This window comes from Myripristis murdjan, chromosome 5 (genome assembly GCF_902150065.1).
Source record: "Myripristis murdjan chromosome 5, fMyrMur1.1, whole genome shotgun sequence".
NCBI classification, from domain to species: domain Eukaryota; kingdom Metazoa; phylum Chordata; class Actinopteri; order Holocentriformes; family Holocentridae; genus Myripristis; species Myripristis murdjan.
In genome coordinates, this window is record NC_043984.1 from 33,453,426 (window position 1) to 33,465,955 (window position 12,530).

The following is a 12,530-nucleotide window of genomic DNA, read 5'->3' on the forward strand; positions in this document are numbered from 1 at the left end:
TTTTTTCATGCAAAATTCTTCATCAAATGTCAAGGATTCCTTGTTTCCGCTTGCATTTTATTTCTTCGCGGAACAGAAAGTCTGCAAAAACAGCATTTAGCAATTTACCAAACCAAAAGTGTGCTTGCATTTCTATTTTTTCTTGTCTATATGATAATTTGCAAACTCCACATTTCATTACAAGCCATTTACTCCATTCACTCCATTACCCAGCACCTTAACTGTTTTTTATTTAGTATACATCACCCAGCACCTTAACTGTTTATTTATTATTTATTATCTATATATTACATCCTAGGTTAATTTACATTCACTCTGTTTTTCAGTCTGGAGGGGAAGTGGTGATTCCTTAAGAGGCCGAATCAAGTCGGTTAGTTCCTGAATCCCAGTACCCGGCGTCGGGTTCTGCCACTTGGTTCTTGGTTTCGTGGTTTCATACTAACTCTCCTTATCTATGCAATCATGTATATACTTAATTCCATCTGTATATTTCATTTTCATATTCATTCATGTATATTTTTAGTTTTTAGTCTTTATAGTCTTTATTGTATATATTTAGCCTTTATTCTATTTTATTTAACTTTATTATATGCTTCTACTGTTGCTGCTGGAACACCAGAATTTCCCTGGTTGGGATCAATAAAGTATATCTATCTATCTATCTATCTATATATCTATCTATCTATTTAACCTTCGCGTCATTAGATTCAGGTTCAGAGCTTCTCGTAGACAACCAGTGTAGGATTGAGCATTTGTACAAGCAGCATGTCATCAAACTGCATGACGTCCATCACATCCGCCAGGTCAAATCAGTGTAACCTGAACACACTTAACCTATAAGCAGCTAAATCATTAAATCACAGTGTCAGGACAAAGGATGGAAAAATATCCCGATGTCCCTGAAGTGATCATGCATGACAGAAAACAACTACTTTGATCGTGTTGGAGTCTTTTTTTTTTTTTTTACAGGAGGAGGCCGGGGTTTACTGGAGAGACATGCGGTGTCTTCCAGGAGGACGTGACGAGCTGGACGGCCCGTCTCTCTGTTTCCAGGAGCTCGTCTCCGTGGTATTTTGGCCCGAGGAGACGAGCACATCACAGACTCGTGCGGACGCAAAGCTGGAAAATGAACTACCGTGACGTAAAACAGGGATCAGCCGAAACTTGCGGTCCCACTGGAAGTGTCCTTTAAATAAAAAAAAAAGGTCATGAAAATAAAAGAAAGTGGGTCAGATTCAAATTTCAGAGCCCAAAACCAAAATTACCCGACAAATGCGGAGACGTTCAGAGCTGTAATTTTCCTATAAAGCCAAACAAAAGACTGCGAGTTATTCTGGGTGTGGCGGCTTAGCTTGTAATCTGACTGAGAATAATGCAGAGCCTGAGGCATCACACACACATACACACACACACTCCATGCTGGAATGTCTTCCTCCAGTCGACGTCCTGTTACTTTGTTCACAGTAAAACTCAGTAGCGGTGAAAATGTGGGATTTACAGTGACGTTGGTCGTAAAACTTGTCGAGTTAATTTTTTTTCACTGAGCCATGTTCTCAGCAGAATTATTGCAGTTTTGTATTTTTTTTTTTTATCTTAATTTTCCACTCAGTTCAGTTTCAGTTTAGTTTCCAGAGTCGGTTTGCTCATTTCAGTTTAGTTTTTATCGTTTAAAAATGTTTAGTTTTAGTTATTATTAGTTTCAGTATTAGTTTTAGGTTGTTTTTTTTATTCTAATCTGAGCCGCTGTTTGTCAGAACAGGTACTGACCCTGTGAAGGCGGTGTCCACGTCCCAGTCTCAATAAACATCAGCACCAACACACACTCCTGCTGCTTGTGACCAAACTGACCAACAGCAGCACTGAACACATTCACTGTACACTTTTATTTTATTTTAATTTAGTTTTGCAAGCGTGTGATATTGTTTCGGTCAATTTTTTCTTTTTTGTAAAGTCTAGTTTTTCTATTTATTTCAGTTAAATCAGTTCAGTTAAATGTTTTTTCACACCTACTTTTAGTTTTTAGGTCAGTTTTAGTGAACTATTAAAACCATTAAAATGTGTCTTGTGGACGGTTCAGGTGTTCAGGTGGGACTGAACGCAGGACCCACTGAGCTCAGGCGGCTCAGCCCACGCTCAGAACTCGTCTGGGTCACTTTCTTTTGGCGGTGTGTCCATGAACGTGTCCTGGGACTCTGACGTCCTCTGTGTAAGAGAAAGTACAGTGGTCCCTCGTTTATCGCGGGGGTTACGTTCTAAAAATAACCCGCAATAGGCGAAATCCGCGAAGTAGTCAGCTTTATTTTTTACAATTATTCTAGATGTTTTAGGGCTGTAAAACCCCTCACTACACACTTTATACACTTTTCTCAGACAGGCATTAACATTTTCTCACTTTTCTCTTTTGTTTAAACTCTCAAAGTTCAAACCTTCGTAGAAAAATAAGTCCAGTATTATAGAATGAACGCATTCTGTACTGTACAGGAGACACGGCACGGAGGAGATTGATTGACAATGGTATACAGTCCCTTAGCCAATCAGGACGCAGAACACAATGTGCGGGTTCTCCCTTAGCCAATCAGGACGCAGAACACAATGCGCTATAAAGAAAAAAAAAGAAAAAAACATGCAAAATTGCACTAAAAAAAAATCCGCGAAACTGCGAGGCCGCGAAAGGTGAACCGCGTTATAGCGAGGGACCACTGTACTTTCTCTTTTACGCACCAGCAGCATCATATCCAAGAGCAAAACACCAAGAAGAGGCAACAACAACAGGCACCACGCCGACGTCTTTGCAAACTTCTTATTATTCCTGGCAGAACTGAAAAACAACATTTGTAGGGTTTTTCTTCAGTGACACGTTTGTCAGGCCAAAGTGAGCGGGCTGCGGCGCCGTCACAGGGCTTCGCCATCACTCATTGGTCAGAGAGAAACTGAACAGAGCTTACAACCAGGAAGTCCCTGTAGCGACACGGGTGAAAGTTGTACCCTTGTCAATCTAACCTTGTAAAAAAACAAATAAAAATGAAGCGAATCTCCTAGTTATACCAACATTGTTCACGTGAAGCAGCCGTTTCCAGTTGGTCTTGTTGATCTTTTGATATCAAAACACAATAAAACGTCGTCATGGAAACAGGACTCCCATCCGGGCCACGCCGAGCAGAGCCAGGCCGGGGGGCACGGTGTGTGTGTGTGCACGGAAAACAACAAACTTTGTCTCTGCAAAAGTAAACGATGTGTGGGTTCATTTGCATAAACAACAGGGAAGTGAGAGCCCGTGACAAAGCGGTGGCTGGAGACGCCTGTTGATGCCAGGTGTGAACGGGGCCATTCTGACAGGACGGGGCCACCGAGTTCAAACTGGAGTCTTTGAAGTGGAAAATGGCTGGCGTAATCAGTGTGTGTGTGTGTGTGTGTGTGTGTGTGTGTGTGTGTATGTGTGTGTGTGTGTGAGCCTGAGTGAGAGTGGGACAGAGAGTGAGAGAGAGAGAGATAAAGGCTGCAGTGAAACATTTTTGTGCTGAAACAGATTTTGACCGATGTGGCCATTCATATTAAGTCCAAAGGCACCCAGAAAAATAAAATGAACTTAATCTGAATTAAATAAAATTGGCATAAAGCCTTTGTCTGGGCCCAAGCTGGTGCTGTGAGAATCAGATGCAGAGCTCAGTGGCTGCAGCCTCTGGCGTAAACTGGCCCCAAAATGGGACCCACATATGTGCAGGTTGTTGTTTTCAGGGGTTCCATCTGAAAAACAGCACAAACCCCCGGGCTGCTGAAATAATAAATGGTCACTGAGGGGCATGACTCCCTCCCACTCCCTGTGCAATATATATTCTCATGTGCAATTTCATGTGAAGTTACATCCCCCAGTGCAATATATTTATCCCCAGTGCAATATATTTATTTATTGTCACTTTAACTTACTGTATATGTGTTTATTGTTTTTCTTTTTTCTTCACTTGCTGTTTTTGTTTTTAGTCATTTCTCCTTTTATTCTTTCTGTTGAAACACTGGAAATGGAAACAATTTCGTTATGCTTTAGGTGTAATGACAATAAAGATTTCTGATTCTGATTCTGATACATCACTGTGCCCTTGCTCTAAAATCACATATAAAATCACATATAATGGACCTTGAAACTTAATAAAAATTGTGTCTGATCACATTTCCCAGCGGCACCAACATGCACTGAGAATAAAACACCAAAAACACATTTTAAATCCAAGGTGTGCAGGTTGATTCCACTGTTTTCAGGTGAAATGCTGAGCCGCTACACACCAGCATCGCTCACCGTTTTCTGCTGAGTCACATGAGGCCGGGATCGCAGCGATCTGACGTCTGCTGTTGATTCGACCCTTGGCGTATCGACGACGTCGTGCTAAAGGCAGGTTTTGCCGCACACACGTCTCGCTTCACCGCAATTTATCTCTGTACACAAACACATACATGTCATACGTGTAATTTTTCGGCATCTTTTTCTAAAGCGAACCATGCCAGGACTGAAGTCACTGTAACGTTTGTAGAAATTACAATAAATGCTGTAAAATAGCAACAGGAAAAGAGTAAAATTCAAAATGCCGTATCACTGTAGCAGACATGTTTCATTACGCTCAACCAATAAACAGCACATCACTTTAATTTCAACTGTAATAATAAGCAGAAAAAACACACTTTTACATTTTGGGTAAAATGAATGGGGAAATACCATCATTTCAAAAGCGTGTAATTACTTTTAAATTAACAGCATTCTGTCTAAATTACATATTTTGCTTTGGTGTGCATTTAAATTTCCAGTAGAAAACTTTTCTCCATTCAGCAAAAACATACCTGAACCATAACTGTAATATACTGTAAGCAGGTTTATATTACAGCTGTTTTAAAGAAAGTTATTGTAAACAGGTTTACATGTGTTTTTGTCAAGGTAGTTTAACGTAAAGGAAGAGTAAGTTTCACAGCTTTTTTCTTTTTTTTTTTACAGTGTGAATAAATGTCTAATTTGATCATGACAAGCTTTAAAATCGTTCGCCGTCGCACCGGAAGTTCCAGGACAAAGCGAACAAAGATGGCCGCGCGCTTGTTGTCATGAAATTAAGGCAGACCCCCCGCCCCCTCGGCCTGGCGGTTGGCACTCAGTCGATGAGTCACAGTGTTTTCCTGCTCGTGTGGACGGGGGGTCGGGGTTTCCCCCCCGCAGCGCCGTGGTTTCTCCTGCTGCCCTGGTGGCGTGGCAGTTAGCGTCATTAGCAGGGTCGCCCTGTGTCTCGCTCGTGCCTGGGATAAGCTGATCTGTGAAGCCCCGCCCCCGCAGAGCACCTAAAGGTTAAAGGGCCTGTTTGAGCCCCCCTCCTGTCCCCCCGCCCCCTTAACCCCAAGTCTGGGACAACTGACCCTGCCCCCCCTCGTCAGCGGCCCTGCTCATTAGCATCAGCAGTAATATTACCGTGCTTCATCCATTTCACACACACACACACACACACACACACACACACACACACACACACTTTTCCCATGCACATACACAGGTGTGCAAAAACATATGCACATACACACTCACACAGTTTAACAAACAGCTTCTCCTTGACATACACACACATTTTCAGCCTTTGTACACACTGTTGCTCTCTCTCTCTCTCTCTCTCTCTCTCTCTCTCTCACTCACACACACACACATTTACATAGGAGGGGTTTTTAACCACAAAAGAAAAGATATGACTTCTCTTTATGTAGAAAAGCTGTTGTGGGGAAATTATCTACATTCATTTTTCCACTCTCAGAGATGCGGCGCGGGACGTCCCCTCCTGGCTCAGTGAAATTGGGCTGAAAGATCACTCGAACAAAAGATTTGCCCCATTACAATGAAAATGAGTCACAGTTTCCTGGATCATGCAAATCAAATTTATTGCTGAAACTGAGATAGTAAAGTTGAGATTGTCACTCATCTCATGTGTCCCTCCTGTGGCAAACCACCGGTGGGAACGGCAGAGCTGAGCACGGTAAAAAAAAGAAAAAAAAAAAAAAAAGAAAGAAAAAAAAAGCAATCGATGCCCTAGCCTCAATGATAATAAAGTTCATTCACTATAATTAATTCAGGCCCTATTCTGAGAGGTTCTTAAGCAGGAAAATTACAGTCTGAAAAAATATAACTAAAAAAATAACTTTAGAGAAACTCTGATTCATGTATGTTTAAGTTCAACAGTGCAGAGTGTAGAGTAACAACAAAACAAGCTGTAAATATAAATATTTTACTTATGTGCTGTATAATATATAAACAGCTGTACTGTAAGTTCAGCTCAAGAGAAAATGGTGAAATCATGTTGTGTTTCTGGACGTTGGGCAGCACTTCTCCATCTGTGAAGAACAAACTATCAACTTTAAACTAGCAGTTAGCCTGACTGGCACTAGATGGCGCTGTTGTGCGGCTTGGCTTATCAAAGATACTAGCTAAACATTACAGAAACATAAATTAATTATAAAAATTAGATCCGTCAGTTTTCTGAAAGTGGGTTGTTCGTGCAACGTCACGGTGATTCGTGCGAGTTCGTGATCTACTAACATTTTTAAGAATTGCACGTACGAGTATTCTCAGAGCGAGCGAAGCTGAGCGCGACTGAAGACGACGTGATGCTTCGTGTTCATTTCATTTTTTTTCCACTGCACTGCCAGATTTAAGGAAAAAGAACGTGCAGGAAGGACACCATAAACACTGTGTGTGCACTCAAACCTGCACACACCGGAGTTTTGGGCTGCAGGCTGATGGGAAAGTGGTAGAAAACAACAGGGAAGGGGGAGTTTACGTGACTTTATTATTATAACATCATTGGTTCAATACACTAAGTCTCCTTAATGACCAGTTTCAATGTGCAAATATGACTTTGTACAAGCATCAGCCTTCATTTGTGGCTGATTGTGGCGGCAGGCGGCAGGCTCGTGCTCATGATTTTCTCTGTACACACACAGATTTGTAGAATCTCCAATCTTGAGTTTTATGCATCTGGCCGCAGGAGAGTAAATATCTCTGGGGACAAAAATATCTCTGTTTATTTGATCAGTTTTTTTATGTCATTGATTTATTTCTGACACTCATCAGCCAGTCACCGCTCGGAGACGTGCCGTGAAATTTCCCAAAAAACATTTATCTTGTGTGTAAGTGAAGACAAGAAGACATTTTCTCTGTATAAAACTCATTTACCAGGCAAATTACAGCCACACACACACACACACACACACACACACACACACAGGAAGACAAACATACACAAGTGTACACAGACAGGCAAACACACCCTCCACAGTTACACTTTCTTAGGATTCCCACTGGCTATGCTGTAGCCAAAAGGCACACACACACACACACACACACACACACACACAGAGTCCAGCTGAGGATCTCGTGCCTGTGACAAAGCTCTGATATAATAACCCCATTATGTTAACTTGACACACACAGACAGGAAACGTCATCGTCGGAGCTGGCCGGCGGCCTGGAGGGAGCTCCTGGCCGCGCACCAGAGCAAAGCCTTCTGGGTAATGGCTTCCAGATGCAGGGATGTAGGCCGGTGACTCATGCAGAGAGAGAGAGAGAGAGAGAGAGAGAGAGAGAGAGAGAGAGAGAGAGAGAGAGAGAGAGAGAGAGAGAGACGAAGACGCGAGCAGAACAGAGGGAGGAGGTGACTCACAGCTGATTGTTGGACGTGGATCTTCACTTCCAGAACAGCAACAACAGCAGCAGCGTGAATCACCTCCAGCAGAGTCCCAGTCCCAGTCCCAGACCCAGACCCAATCCCAGTCCCAGTCCCAGTCCCAGTCCCAGTCCCAGACCCAGTCCCAGACCCAGTCCCAGTCCCAGTCCCAGTCCCAGACCCAGTCCCAGTCCCAGTCCCAGACCCAGTCCCAGACCCAGTCCCAGTCCCAGTCCCAGACCCAGTCCCAGACCCAGTCCCAGTCCCAGTCCCAGTCCCAGACCCAGTCCCAGTCCCAGTCCCAGACCCAGTCCCAGTCCCAGTCCCAGTCCCAGCCCCAGCCCCAGACCCAGTCCCAGTCCCAGACCCAGTCCCAGTCCCAGTCCCAGTCCCAGTCCCAGCCCCAGCCCCAGCCCCAGACCCAGTCCCAGTCCCAGTCCCAGACCCAGTCCCAGTCCCAGTCCCAGTCCCAGTCCCAGACCCAGTCCCAGTCCCAGTCCCAGTCCCAGACCCAGTCCCAGTCCCAGTCCCAGTCCCAGTCCCAGTCCCAGCCCCAGCCCCAGACCCAGTCCCAGTCCCAGACCCAGTCCCAGTCCCAGACCCAGTCCCAGTCCCAGTCCCAGTCCCAGTCCCAGTCCCAGCCCCAGCCCCAGCCCCAGCCCCAGTCCCAGTCCCAGTCCCAGACCCAGTCCCAGTCCCAGACCCAGTCCCAGTCCCAGTCCCAGACCCAGTCCCAGCCCCAGCCCCAGACCCAGTCCCAGACCCAGTCCCAGTCCCAGTCCCAGTCCCAGTCCCAGACCCAGTCCCAGTCCCAGTCCCAGACCCAGTCCCAGACCCAGTCCCAGTCCCAGTCCCAGTCCCAGTCCCAATCCCAGTCCCACTCCCAGTCCCAGTCCCAGACCCAGTCCCAGACCCAGTCCCAGTCCCAATCCCAGTCCCAGTCCAAGTGTCAGTCCCAGCCCCAGTCCCAGCCCCAGTCCCAGACCCAGTCCCAGACCCAGTCCAGTCCCAGTCCCAGTCCCAGTCCCAGTCCCAGTCCCAGTCCCAGCCCCAGTATTTACCTTTATACCTGAAACTGGATTTGTGTTGCTGTTTTGTGTATGTGGATATAATCTGTAGTGAAAGAGGACGGTGACTCTGAGTTACCTTTTTAACGCCAAAACATGAAAAAAAAGTCTCGTTGTTTAGAGGCGTTGGTGTTGCCTCTCATAAAATTAATCATAATCAGCAAAATGTTCTAAAACTGGCCACTGGCGACCAAGAGGTGACTAAAAGGCTTTCTGTTTTTCACTCGTTTTTATTTTTATTTCGTTTTGACTTTTTGTTGTCAATATCAGTTTAGTTTTAATACAGTTTTAAAGCACGCTTGCTAGTTTTTGTTTCGTGAAATTGCTTAGTTTTAGTTTAGTTTTTTATTAGTTTTAGTCTCTTTTTGGTAAAATGGGCAGTTTGGAGCATTTGGGTGTATGGAGCCGGGGTGGTGGTGGTGGATGGGGGTAATACTCCAAAAAAAAAAAAAAAAAAAAAAAAAAAGGAGTCATAAAACTCACACACTTACGAGAAAATGCGTGAAAATTCTGAGATGATGATGATGATGATGATGATGATGATGACGTCTCACATTTATGAGGAAAAACGTGAGAAACAGGCCTGCAGCTGATGACCTCATCAGATTCTCCTCCTGTGGGATTCAGTCCGAAGGAGAAGCTGCTGATCTGAGTCCAGAATCACCGACTTCAGAGTCCAGATGCTGCAGCAGGATTTCCTTCTGACTGAATCCCACAGGAGGAGAAATTTAAAATTTCCGACTTTAATCTCGGAAATTATGTTTTTCTGTCCTGGGAATATCCCCCTCCTCCTCCTCCTCCGGCTCCGTATTTTTTTGTTCTTCCAACAATGGCCCTAACCCTAACCGTCATACATGGTTTCCTAGACTCTCTCTCTCTCTCTCTCCATTCACTGCTGCTGTCTCTCGCCCTCTTTCCATCTCTCTCCTCTGTTTTTCCGTCTTTCCTCCTGTCCTCTCCTTCCCTCCCTTCTTCACTCCTCGCCTCCCTCATCCTTTAATCCTTCCTTCCTTGCTCCCTCCATCCTTCCCTCACTCGTTTTCCGTTTCTCCGTCCAGTCACTCTCGTTATGTAACTCCAGCTGTGTGTGTGTGTGTGTGTGTGTGTGTGTGTGTGTGTGTGTGTGTGTGTGTGTCAGCGATCAGAATGAATGAATCAGACAATGTAGGTCACTAAACCACACTACACACACTCACAGAGTCGGCCACTGTACAGCACACCCACCCACCCACACACACACACACACACACACACACACACACACAGGGTCTGGTCTGTTACATGAACATTTGAGTTGTTGTTTTTGTGCGTGTGTGTGTGTGTGTGTGTGTGTGTGTGTGTGTGTGTGTGTGGTGGTCTGCTGACGACATCATCCACCTCTTTTCCATCAGCTCTTTTTCATGCACACTCTGCCTCATCGGACAAAAATGTCAAATTTCCAATAAAATCCCCCAAAATGTGACAAAAAGTGTTTCTACGAGTGCCTGACTAATCCCAAGAGCGCTATAAAAATAATAAAATAATCCCACTGGTCTCCAAAACGGATCCATTCCAGAATATTTCTTGAATCGGGTGTCATTGTCTTCCGCCTTATTCTGCCTCGTTTCGTCAGATTTACACCAGCTCCCGTCTCCTGTCCTCCTTCGTGCTCAGGGTCCCTCTCCTGTCTGTCGCAAAAGGAGCCACGTGGGATTAACTTTAGATTTGCTGCGCTGTAAATCCAGTCCTGTCCCGGCAGAGACTGTCAGGCTCGGTTTGGTTTGGATTAGTCTGGGTCTGGCTGAAGAATTATTAAGGGTCTAAGTTTAGTGAAAGGAATACTCCAACGTTTTAGGTAAAATCCCCTTTTTCCATCTTAGCCAGGCTGAGACCAGTGGGGTTTGGATCCTTATGGGTAGCATTTTGTGTTAGCTTAGCATAAAGACTTGCAGTCTATGGGAGTCATTAGCCTGGCTCCATCAAAGTGAAAAAATAAACCTTACAGCCACTCTGAAGCTTTAAAAAAAAATAATTTAATTTGTGGTGGAGCTTCCTCTGCCTTCAGCGGTGCAGATCACTGATAGACGGAAGATTAAAAGTGTTCAGTGGTTACAGCGCCACCATCTGACTTCTACTAAAAAATAAAATTAAAAAAAAGCAGAGCTGATGTTTGGCTCGGTGGTTACAGCTCCGGTTTTGCACCAAGTGGTTATGGTTTGTCTTAGTTAAGTCTCCAGGAAATGAATGTAACTTTACGTAAAGTCAGCAAAGGTGACCCAGGTCAGTGTGTGTGTGTGTGTGTGTGTGTGTGTGTGTGCGCGCGTGTGTGTGTGTGTGTTATCAGGCGTCGCCCTGCAGCCTCGTTCATAAAACGAAAAAGTCTTATCTGTCGTTCACTGATGAAAAGCTTTTTTATGGATCTGTTAGCGGGCTCACCCTGACCTACATACCTCACACACACACACACACACACACACAGAACACTCTATTGCTCAATATGGCATTTACTGAAGTACTTGTTTACCTTAATATCACACACACACCCTCTCTTACACACACACACACACACTCTCTCTCTCTCACACACACACACCCTCACACTGCACCCATCCTTGTATTTCTCAATACTGAAGAGACTTATTTGCCTCCTTTATTTTGTAATTTGTCATTTTTCCTCTTCAAAGAATCGAGTTTCACCAAAATAAATCAATAATCCAGTGTGACTCGGTGTGATGTTTTATTTTCATGCAGAGTAAATTATAATCCATGTAAACAGGCCTTTAGCTCTCACTACATATTAAATCACACATTTTCTTTCACTGTCACTGCAGCAGATTTTTAATTTAAGCACTTTAACCTGAGGTGGGACACCAGCGGAGGAACAGGGGGGCGTTTCTTGAAAAAAAATTCATCCTGAAGCCAAACGTGAGCCGAGCTGGACGGCTGCTGTCGGGACAGGCCCGCGGGTCGTTCGCTGTCTTCTGTCAAATCTCCTCTCCAGACGTGCCGCGACGTGAGCGGGACGCCCGTCCCAGCAGAGCGGCCGGCGTGGAGCTCGCAGCGCCTCCAGGCCTAATCCGCACTTTCTGTCCTGAGTTTATTTTATCACATCAGTTGCACACACACACACACACACACACACACACACACACACACACACACACACAAAACCTGTTTCTGTAAGTCATCAGTCTTATCTTCAGAGGCAAAATCTTGTTTTACCTCCAATAAGATAAAAAAAAAAAAAAAATCTGCCCGTTAGGTGAGATAATCCCACTTGTTTCAAATCCGGTTTCACTTGTTGCAGGATGTTTTTTTTTCCTCTGTGAACGTGTAGAAATGTGTTGAAACGAGGCAGAATGAGGCAGAGCAGCCACCAGAAAAATCAAGAAAATGTCACTTGAGTCAAGAAAAATCTGGATAGAAGTGGAATATCATTGGAAACAAGTGGGATTATCTCATCCCACTGGCAGATTTATGAACTCGTTGGAAGAAAAAAACAGATTTTTACACTGAGGAGACTGAAGGACTTTGTAACATGTATTTTTTATGTGTTATTACTATGGCCATCATTATTATGTTCTCCTTGTGAACACAGTCATCCTCAGGGATTTTCTCACTGAATAATCTGAATAATCTGAATAATTCAGTGTTTGAGGATAAAATGTGATTTTGAAATGAACCGTGATGCATAAAAATCTAAATGGATTAACGTTTTGAAATGTTTTGAAAGGAAACCCTTGAAACACTGCAGTACAAGATAACACACACACACACACACACACACACACACACCCTTCCGGCA